The sequence below is a fragment of the Phyllobates terribilis genome, unplaced genomic scaffold (genome assembly GCF_046119375.1).
Source record: "Phyllobates terribilis strain yellow unplaced genomic scaffold, ASM4611937v1 Scaffold_8__6_contigs__length_399053987, whole genome shotgun sequence".
NCBI lineage: Eukaryota > Metazoa > Chordata > Amphibia > Anura > Dendrobatidae > Phyllobates > Phyllobates terribilis.
This window is the reverse complement of record NW_027362768.1, coordinates 305,817,306-305,828,961: the sequence shown is the minus strand read 5'-3', so window position 1 is coordinate 305,828,961 and position 11,656 is coordinate 305,817,306.

Sequence of the window (11,656 nt, the reverse complement as noted above, 5' to 3'; positions counted from 1 at the left end):
GACGCTGTGCAGCCATCCAATTACTGTAATGCCACAACCACCATGGCTGTGGCATTACAATGAGTGGCAGGCAATCCTTGCATGTTGATTGGTGCTCTAAAGAGCGCCAAACATGCAGGGAGGGGACCCGAGCTCCCGCCGAGCAACCCCAGAAGTACTCGGCGAGCGCCAAGCGTCTCGAGCAGTGAGATGCTCGGGCGAGCACCGAGCAGCAGCAAGCATGCTCGCTCATCACTAATCCTAACAAAAAACATTATGTTTCAAAAGTTATGCAGATGTAAAGTAGACATTTGGTAAATGTTATTTATTAACTATTTTATGTGATATAACTATCTGGTTTAAGGACATAAAAATAAAAATGTTGAAAATTTAGAAATTGTCAAAATTGGCCCCAAAATTCTGATATTTTCATAAATAAATGAAAAAAATATCAACCTAAATTTACCATTAACATAAAGTAAAATGTGTCACGAAAAAAATATTCTCAGAATCACTGGGATAAGTTGAAGCATTTCAGAGTTATTACCTTAAAAATGACACTGGTCAGAATTGTAATATTTGACCTGGTCAGGAAAGTGAAATCAGGCTCTGAGGTGAAGGGGTTAAATTAAATCCCCCCAAATTTTAGAAATATATTAATGCCAAAAAGAAAATATCTGACAGCATCTGCCCCTTAAAAGATAATCATAGCAATATAATTAATAAGGACAAAGAGTTGGCTGAGATATTAAATAGGCACTTTTCATCCTTATTTATCATTGCTTGTGCCAGGTATCATTCAGTAAGACAGAACTCAAAGTTCACCACCTAATATAGCTAAAGTAACATAAAAAGTATGGCAGCATCAGAGCAAATTAAACATTGACAAATTCCCCAGGCTAGATGGTATTCATCCACTAAAACTGAGGGAGTTGAGCTCAATAATTGACAGACCGTTACATTTAATATTCTTAGACTCTCTTGTCACAGGGTCAATGGCACAAGATTGGAGGACGGATGACGTGGTACCGATATTTAAGAAAGGTAAGAAGGTGGATCCAGGCAACTACCGTCCGGTAAGTTTGACATCAGTAGTGTGCAAAATGTTAGAGAGTATTATAAGAGACGACCTGCAGAGTTATATCGCAGAGAATAATATAATAAATGATAATCAGCATGAAAGATAGGTCATTTCTAATCAACATGTTGGGTTCTATGAGGAGGTAAGTGCAAATTTGGATCTTAATAATGCGTGTGATGTGATGTATCTGGACTTTACAAAGGCATTTGATACTGTACCACATAACAGCCTTATACTGAAGCTACAGAAGCACAGACTAGGGGAAACTATATGCACATTGGAAAAAAACAGTTTAAGGGACAGGAAACAAAAAGGCATTGTAATTGGTACATTCTCTAAATGGGATAAAGTCAGAAGAGGGAACCACAAGGATCTGTGTTAACACCAATTTCTTTTAATCTCTTTATTAATGACTTGTGGATGAGATTGCTAGTAAAGTGTAAGTCTTTGCTGATGACATAAAACTATGTAGGATAATAAAAACTGAGCTTGACTATAATATTACAAAAGGATCATATAGGATATCTCCATGGGCAAAAACTTCTCAGATGAGGTTTAATGTTGATAAATGTAGAGTAATGTGACGCACCCCTGGGCCTGTGTCGCACAGCGTTGCGCATGCAGGAGCTTACCCGGAGCCGGATCTGTTGAGGGTTGTAGTCTCGTGGCGGTGACCCGGTCCGTGCCCAGGGAGTCAGACTAAGTGGCGTTGTATTGCGGTAGATGTTGGACGACTACGCCACCCGTTGAATGCAGAAAAGGAGCTGCCGCTGCAGGGCAGACCGCTGAGGCCGGTGGTAGGATTGTGCAGCGTGATAGTATCACCCCCAACGGGAGGGGTATGGCCTCAGGGCAGCCGACGTGGATGATGGGGGTAGCAGGAATCACTCAGAGACGATGCGGTGTAGTTCAGGGTCTTTACTGGTGATAAAGATAGACCCTCCCGGAGTACTGGCTAGCGATCGGGGCCTGGTCAGTCCTTGAGCAGATGGGATCTCCCCTGGCCAGGCGGAGTTGTAGGCCTCCCAAACTGACTGTACTCTTCTGGCTACCTTGCTAGAGGCGGGTATAAGTAGCCCACGTCCCTGAGTGTACCGTGTGGTGCTCACCCGTATGGCCGGTGACTCGGGGCCTTCTAGTGGCGTCCGCTCCACGACGGCGGTGCTGGTCCCACGCGTGTGACCGTGCCTTCGGGTTTCTTGGCCAGAGGACCTGAAATCCACTGCCGGGCGGTTTCTGCTGCTGGGTAAAGATTAGTCCCACAGCCTCGGACTCCGGGTCCGGTGATAGCTTCTCAGTCAGGGCGAGCTCTGCAGCTGCCAGCCCCTGACTCCTTATAGCACTGCTCCCACAGAGCTCCTGATGTTCTTTTCCTATATCTGCTTCTCTTCTCTGTCTCTACTTCTTCTCTACACACTAACCCTGCCTCAGCCCTAGGTTTATATAGGGGAAGTTCTTCCCCTCCCAGGACTGGGCAGGAGGTGTGGCATGCATAGGATCCCTGACCAAGAGACCTCCCACCTGCTCTCAGATGTAATATCTCTATCACTGTGGCAACCAGACCCCTGGGGTGTCACATTCCCCCCTAGTGAAATTTAGTACTCCGGGACTAAACATATTTTTAGAAAAACATAACAAGGTATAAACAATAATAATACAATAAGAAAAACACATAAAGATGGTTACGGCGTGTCCGCAACCGGGTGCAGTTTTGAAGAAAAGCAAGGTGTCCATTTCACCAAAACAGGGAGACGTAACCAGGTAGGGGTCTGTCCTGCCCCGAGTCCTTAACAGTCTTTAGTCCATTCCTAGGTTACGCTCCAACCAATTGTACAAGGATTCCCGGTAAATCCACCAAGGACTCCTAAAAATAACTAGAAACACATAATTATTTACAAGTAACAGACAGGTGACCACAAATAAAACAATTTAAACACTTCAAATCCTCCAACGTGCGGGTAACTGGCCTCTAGTGGCCCTTGTGGACCTACGGAGCTGACTGTCTGGCCCTGAACTACAGGGTGTAGGAGCTGTCAAGGGTAAACTGGGCAGCTGTCTACGGGCTCTTTGGCTCACTAGGGGTACGGCAGGCTCACTATGAGCAGAGGGTTGATCCTCCTGTTCTGCTTGTGTGGAGTCTGCTGCCTCCTGGACCGGCTGCTCTTCCAGCTCTACCTGTTGCTCCGTAGGCACTTGGGATGCTGGTTGGAGGAACGTGAGGACGGGTACCACAACTGCACCATTGACTTGAGTCCAGGACCGAGGGAAGTCTCCGAGCACAGTACTACACATATCTTCCCTTTCCTCTATGGGTCGAGGGTCTTCTTGCTCTCCTTCTGGGTTCCGTAGCTGTTCGGGACACTTCTTCAGGTGATCCCGGGATACAATGGCTGTGGTTTCCCCTCCGTCTTTACTGATGGTACAGACCTTTGGGTTGTCGTGGCTTGAGGGCAGTACGGTGTACGGGTCCTTCTCCCACTGGTCGTCCAACTTGTGGAGCCGTCTCTTCCTCTTCAAGACCTGCTCTCCGGGTACCAGGGGAACAGCGGGAGCATACTGGTTGTAAGTTTTCTCTTGTCTTTCCCTAGCGAGACAGAGACTTCGCTCCACGCTCTCCTGTACTTTCCGGTACTGCTGCTGCCTCTCTGTGTCCCAGTCTGCTTCCGGTGAAGTGTCCTTGGGTGTCAGGACTCCCATCTCCAGGTCAACAGGTAGCTTACCAGGCCTTGCCCTCATTAGGTAAGCCGGGGTACAGTTGGTGGAACCTACAGGGATGTAGTTGTATAGGTCCACCAGGTCGGGCAGCTTCTCAGGCCACAGACTGCGTTCTTCCAGGGGCAACGTTTTCAGAAGATCCATTACCACCTGGTTCATTTTCTCACAAAGTCCATTAGTTTGCGGATGATAGGGTGTCGTCCTTATCTTCCGGCAGCCATACAGATTGCAGAATTCCTGGAAGACCTCCGCTTCAAAGGCAGGTCCCTGGTCCATCAGCACTTGGTCCGGGTACCCGTGTGGACGGCAGAAGTGCTGCTGGAAGGCTCTAGCTGCTGTTTGAGCTGTTAAGTCCTTAACGGGGACGACAACCAAGAACCGGGAGTAATGATCCACAATGGTTAACGCGTAGACGTAGCCACTTCTGCTTGGGGTCAGTTTTACATGATCCAAGGCTACCAGTTCCAATGGCTGCTTGGTGACGATGGACTGAAGGGGGGTCTTCTGGCTGGCACGGTCCTTCCTTCTTGGGTTGCACGGGCCACAGTCTCTGCACCACCTCTCGATGGTTCCCCTCATGCCTACCCAGTGGAACCGCCCGCGCAGCAGGAACTCCAGCTTCTTCCATCCGAAGTGTCCAGCCCCGTCGTGGTATGCCTCCATCACCATGGCTGCGTCTCTTCGTGGCACCACTACTTGCCAGATTAGTTCATGCGTCCGGGAGTTAACCATTCTGCGGCACAACTTCCCCTTGTAAAGGAACAGTCGACTCTTCTCAGCCCACAGTTGTTTGGCTTCCTCCGGAGCGTCTGGGTCAAGGCGAGCCTCTGGCCGAGTCAGCATCTCCTTCACCAGTCGGACGGCAGGGTCACTGTCTTGTGTTTCCTCCCAGTTGTAGTGAGGCAAGGGGTTAACCGTAGCGGCTTGCTTACTCCTTACCCGATGGGAATACTGGATAGTCCCATGACGGTGGAACGCGGGGAGTTCGACTTCTTCCAGTCCCTCTGGATCTTCTCTTACGTCCGGTAGGTTTGGCATCCTGGACAGGGCGTCCGCGTTGGTATTGGAGCGTCCTGCCCGGTATTTGATTGTGAACTCGTAGTTGGACAGACGGGCCATCCATCTCTGCTCTAGGGCACCGAGTTTTGCCGTGTCCAGGTGTGTCAACGGGTTGTTATTCGTGTACACGGTGAACCGGGAAGAAGCGAGGTAGTGCTTAAAGCGTTCGGTGACTGCCCACACCACTGCCAGGAACTCTAGCTTAAATGAGCTGTAATTCTCAGGGTTTCTTTCGGTGGGTCGCAGTTTTCGACTGGCGTAAGCGATTACTCGTTCTTTCCCCTGCTGGATCTGGGACAGTACGGCTCCTAGCCCGATGTTACTTGCGTCGGTGTAGAGGATAAAGGGCTGGCTGTAATCAGGGTACGCCAGGATTTCATGCCCCGTGAGGGCCATCTTCAGCTGGCGGAAGGACTCTTCTTCTAACTTCTCCCATTTGAAGGGTGGCTTCTGGTTCTTGGCCATCCGGGACTGGCCTATCAGGAGGTCCTGCATAGGAGCTGCCTTTTTGGTGAAACCGAGGATGAATCTGCGGTAATAGCCTACCAACCCGAGGAACTGCCGCACTTCCTTTACACTGGAGGGACTTGGCCATTCCTTAATTGCGGTGATCTTATCAGGGTCGGGAGCCACTCCGTCAGCGCTCACCACGTGTCCCAGGTACTGCACCTTTGGTTTTAGGAGGTGACACTTGGAGGGTTTTACCTTTAGGCCGTAGTTTGCCAGAGCTTCGAACACTTCCGCCAGGTGTTTCAGGTGGTCCTCATAAGTCTTGGAATATACGATGACATCGTCCAGGTACAACAGGACCGTCTCGAAGTTTCTGTGGCCCAGACAGCACTCCATTAATCGTTGAAAGGTTCCTGGTGCGTTACAGAGTCTGAACGGCATGCAGGTAAACTCGCTAAGTCCCATCGGGGTGGTGAATGCGGTCTTCTCCCGGTCCGCCTCTGCTACAGGAACCTGCCAGTACCCGCTAGTGAGATCCAAGGTAGAGAAGAAGTTAGCAGATCTTAAAGCAGCCAAAGACTCCTCTATCCTTGGTAAGGGGTACGCATCCTTGTGTGTGATACGGTTGATTTTCCGGTAATCTACACACATCCTCATGGTGTTGTCTTTCTTTTTGACTAAGACTAGTGGAGCTGCCCAGGGGCTACAGCTATCCCTGATCACCCCAGCCTCCTTCATGTCCCTAAGCATCCCCTTGGTGTGTTGGTAGTGTGCAGGGGGTACGGGTCGATACCTCTCTTTTATTGGAAGATGGTCTCCCGTGGGGATGTGGTGTTCTACCCCCTTGACTCGCCCGAAGTCTAACGGGTGTTTACTAAACACTCTCTCGTACTCTTGAACCACCCGATAGACTCCCTGTCTCTGGTGTGAGGGAGTGGAGTCAGTACCCAAATGTAGTTGCTGACACCAGTCCTCCATTGTTTCCTTAGAGCCGTTACCTTCCTCCGGGGAAGATGGAGGCAAGGGTTCTACGGACTGTATGGAATTTTGATTGATGGTATACAATTTGGCTAGCGTGGCATACCGGGGCAGGTACACTTCCCTCTTCCCGATATTTATTATGCGAACGGGCACCCTCCCATGGCGTACATTGACCACCCCCCGTGCTGTCAAAATGGTGGGCCTACTGTCTGAGTAAACTGGTTCTACCATTGCCTGGTAATCTCTACCTCTCAGACCAATAGCTGCCCGGCACCAAATCATCATTTCACTTTTTGGGGGCATGGCAATAGGGAAAGGGTCACACATTATTACGCTACCAATCTCACCACCGGAGAGTTCTATCTGTTGCCGTCGCATCAGTGCCCGGATCTCTTTCTGGAGCACCCGCTGCTGGCCGGAGCTGGCGTTCTTGGCAACCTGCTGTAAAAGGAAAATCACCTCTGCAAGACAATTTTCAATTACATTAGTTCCTAGAGTTATCTTTGGGTGACTCTCGTGCTTGTCAATGTCTACAATGATCAGTCCCTGTGCCGCCAGTTCAACTCTACCGATTTTAATGGTCACCTCTTTAAATCCAATCTGTGGCACGGGTTGACCATTGCTGGCGATGATACTCAAATCGTCGTCAGGGTAGCGGGTGATATCCGAGTCATTCCAGTACTGCTTGAAGAGCACGTACGGGATAGTGGTAACCTGTGACCCGGTGTCCAGTAGGGCACTCATAGGGATGCCATCCAGTACCACAGGCAAGACTGGACGTCCTCCCACATATTTGTCGCGCCAGTTCGATGGGCCTGATGATCTTTTTCCTGGGGTTTGGCCCTCTACCCCAGGTTGTGCCAGTTTAAAGGACAGTACCTTGCCATATGTCCGGGTTGATTGCAGCGGCGGCAGATGGGTTGTCCGTCCTCGTTGTATCGGTCGCTGGGTCTTCCTCTGGCCGGTGGGGTCCTCCTTGGTCGACGCCACGGGATGTCCTCCGGTCCGGATGCCAGCTGGATCTTCCCTGGAGTGGAAACCTGTAAAGACTGCACATTTCGGGTTAGCGCGGCAACGCTTTTAGCTAGCTCTTGGACCTGATGGTGCAGGTCTGGAGCCGGGTCATTGTTCAAAGCCTGCGCATCAGCTCCCACAGGCCCTGCCGACAAGGGCGCCGCCTCCTGGTGGTAAGTGGTAGTGGGGCGTCTGTGGGTCACAACGCCACCTGGTGCCGGTTCTCGGAGCACCCGGATGGCTCTGTCCTTGAACTGTGCAAATCCCAGATGAGGATCCTGTAAGGCCATTGCCCGCAACTGGGTTCGGTGGGCATTGCAATATAAACCCTCTATAAATTGTTCAGTCAACAGCCTGTCCTCGTCTCCCACGCCGTCAGGGTCGGTCTGCTTAATGGCTCTCAGGGCCTCTTGTAGGTTCAGGGCATAGTCCCTTATACTCTCGTGTGCTCGCTGCTTGCACCCGTAGAATCTAAGCTTGATCTCGGCTGAGGTGCGGGTATCAAAGGTGTCCCTCAGCTGGGTTAGTATCCCTGCAACAGTCCTCCCCCCAGGTGGCCAGGACTTTACCTCCCTTTGGGCTTCCCCGGTTAATTGGGCCACCAGGATGCTCACTTTTTGCTCTTCTGTGAGGGGATACACTTGGAAGAGGCTATCCAGCTTTTCTCTAAAGTCATGCAGGGTATGTGACTCCCCTGAGTACTGGGGTAGCCAGGCCGCTCCCGGGATATAGGGCATGGTGAAAGGCATGACTGCAGCAGCGGTGGCGCTGGCGGGGGTTGAGGCAGTGAAGCTCTCCTCCGTATCCGACATCTTCCTCCCCCCTAGTGGACCGTGGCCTACCTTGCGATGATCCTCTTCCGTAGGCCGCGGCTCCGCAGTGGATCGTCAGGGTTGAGGACCTTCCGTCGCGCTCCTGTGACGTCGGCGTCTGCTGGGCTCCTTCCAGGACCTTACGCAACGTCCGGACGTGAGGCGGGGCTTCAGTTCTCGCGCGCTTTCGGAGTCCACGCCCCTCTTCTTCCCGCGCGGCGTCTTCAAGATGGCGTCCAACGGCGGGAAAACTCCACGGATGGCGGGAAGAAGGCAGAAGATGGCGCCGGATGGCGGGAAAACTTCGCGGATGGCGGGAAGAAGGTAGAAGATGGCGCTGGATGGCGGGAAACCTCCACGGATGGCGGGAATCTTCACCACTGGTAAGTTTGAACAGTCTTTTTCAGGCACGCAGTACCCGGTGGTTGCGGGCACGAGATCCTGCCGACTACGCCAAAGTTGACGCACCCCTGGGCCTGTGTCGCACAGCGTTGCGCATGCAGGAGCTTACCCGGAGCCGGATCTGTTGAGGGTTGTAGTCTCGTGGCGGTGACCCGGTCCGTGCCCAGGGAGTCAGACTAAGTGGCGTTGTATTGCGGTAGATGTTGGACGACTACGCCACCCGTTGAATGCAGCGAAGGAGCTGCCGCTGCAGGGCAGACCGCTGAGGCCGGTGGTAGGATTGTGCAGCATGATAGTATCACCCCCAACGGGAGGGGTATGGCCTCAGGGCAGCCGACGTGGATGATGGGGGTAGCAGGAATCACTCAGAGACGATGCGGTGTAGTTCAGGGTCTTTACTGGTGATAAAGATAGACCCTCCCGGAGTACTGGCTAGCGATCGGGGCCTGGTCAGTCCTTGAGCAAATGGGATCTCCTCTGGCCAGGCGGAGTTGTAGGCCTCCCAAACTGACTGTACTCTTCTGGCTACCTTGCTAGAGGCGGGTATAAGTAGCCCACGTCCCTGAGTGTACCGTGTGGTGCTCACCCGTATGGCCGGTGACTCGGGGCCTTCTAGTGGCGTCCGCTCCACGACGGCGGTGCTGGTCCCACGCGTGTGACCGTGCCTTCGGGTTTCTTGGCCAGAGGACCTGAAATCCCCTGCCGGGCGGTTTCTGCTGCTGGGTAAAGATTAGTCCCCACAGCCTCGGACTCCGGGTCCGGTGATAGCTTCTCAGTCAGGGCGAGCTCTGCAGCTGCCAGCCCCTGACTCCTTATAGCACTGCTCCCACAGAGCTCCTGATGTTCTTTTCCTATATCTGCTTCTCTTCTCTGTCTCTACTTCTTCTCTACACACTAACCCTGCCTCAGCCCTAGGTTTATATAGGGGAAGTTCTTCCCCTCCCAGGACTGGGCAGGAGGTGTGGCATGCATAGGATCCCTGACCAAGAGACCTCCCACCTGCTCTCAGACGTAATATCTCTATCACTGTGGCAACCAGACCCCTGGGGTGTCACAAATGCACTTAGCTCGGAATAATCCTATTGCTGCACATACATTAAAGGGGAGTATACTCGGGACTATAGAGTAGGAGAGGGTATTCTGGTTACAAGTAAGCTGAGAAGCAGTACTCAATGTCAAGCAGCAGACGCAAAGCAATCAAGACTTTAGAGTGTGTAAAAAGAGAGTAAAAATCCTGTGATCCCAATGTATTGTTACCCCTTTATAAATCACTTGTAAAGCCACATAAAAAATATAGAATCCAGTTTTGGGCTCCACATTTTGAAAAGGATATTGGGAAGTTATAGTCAGTTCAAAGGCGGGCAACTAGATTAATACATGGGAAGGAAGGCCTCTCCTATGATGAAAGGTTAGAAAAGTTGTGCTTGTTTTGCTTAGAAAATAAGACAATTTAGGGGAGATATGCTTTATATGTATAGATACATGTGTGGTCAATACAAAGTCCTGGCACATGATTTATTCCTTCCAAAGACCATACTAAGGACCAGGAGACACACATTATGTGTGGAGGAAAGGTGAATAGGAAAAGGTTCCTTACAGTTAGAGCAGTCAGATATGGAATGCCGACCACAAGAGGTAGTAATGGCAGATACTACAACAACATTTATAAAAGTGCTGGATGCTTTTCTCTCAACAAATGACAGGGCGGATTTTAAATCTAGTGATAGAGAACATAGAACCGGTGGAGAATGGTTTAACTTGATCGTCTTATGTCTTTTATCAACCTATAAATCTATGAAACTATGAATAATAATAGGGAATTTTAGAATAAAGCAAACACAAAAGTGGTTTGGGATTAACAATAGATGGTTATAAATGGCACTTAAGGTATCAGACAACCCCTTTAAGCAAAAATGTATTGATAAGTAAATTATAGTCAAGCATGTTCAGGTCCTTCATCCAGAAGCAAAAAACTGTAAATCAGTAATGAGGTTTTAGTATGGAGCAAGTAAGTATGATTTGTCAATATAGTTGTCTTAAAGGTCATCTGCCAGTACAATCAAGCCTCCTAAGCCACCTATATGGGCAAGCAGGTCATAGGAAGCGGAAAAAAATCATACCTTGTGTGAAAACCCGGGTCTTCTGTGGGCGTAATACCACTCAGACAACTCAGGGTGAGGGTAAAACTGTGCGGCAATACTTTATTGAACCACAAAATGGACAACAAACACATAGAACAGTCCCAGCAAATAATCAAGATGGTAAAACATTACACAGTCTCACCCTTTCACGCTTCGCCCGCGAGGGATAGAACAGCTGTGACTTTGGGACTTCCAGGGCCAACTACCTCAACCAGTGGCCCCCTGCTTCTGGCAGGCCCCCACAGAGAGGAGATAGCGGCAAGCTAAGGAAGCTAGCAGTCCATCGAGGTACAAGGCCAGGAGACCTGAGGGTTCCACCCTGGCCTCTCTGAGAGTTTCCATGGGGCCAGATGACTGGCTGTTCCCAATCTGGCTTTTCCATGGGTTCCGGGAGACCGGGCGGTCCCTCCTGGCAACCCAAACAACATTTACATGGGGCCAGGTGACTTCATCGTCCCAACCTGGTCTCCCCAAATGTATCCATGGTCTCTCTGATGATCAATGAAGTAATCCGTATCTTTCTAGTCAGAGCCATATACCCTTAGGCTGGAATCATGTAGAATCCAAATCTGTGTCATGATAGCCATGCTATCCATCTACTTTACTGAAGGATATCTCTAATTCTCCTTGTAAAGTCTTTCTGACTCTCTGTTTCAAGTCTCTCTTCTACAGAGGCACATGTCCCTTAAAATAGTTATAGTTGTCCTTCAAGTACACATTCACAGGTAAGAGGTTAGGGAGGACATTACTTACAGGTTGGGGGAGGGGCAGTACTCAGGTCTCATTGTTTGAGCATTTGATGAATTTGTATAGTTTGTCCTCCTGTCTTGTGAGTCAACAAGCCACAGTGTCCACATAAAGCTTAATCAACATATTTAGCAAACATTCATTGTTCACAGACCCAAGAGGAGACAACAATCAGGGTTATACAAATAATCGTAAATCCTTCTTGACCAGCCAAGAAAAATACACATACATTTACAAGTCAACACAAAGATAACAGTGTATTTCTCTTGCTTTAT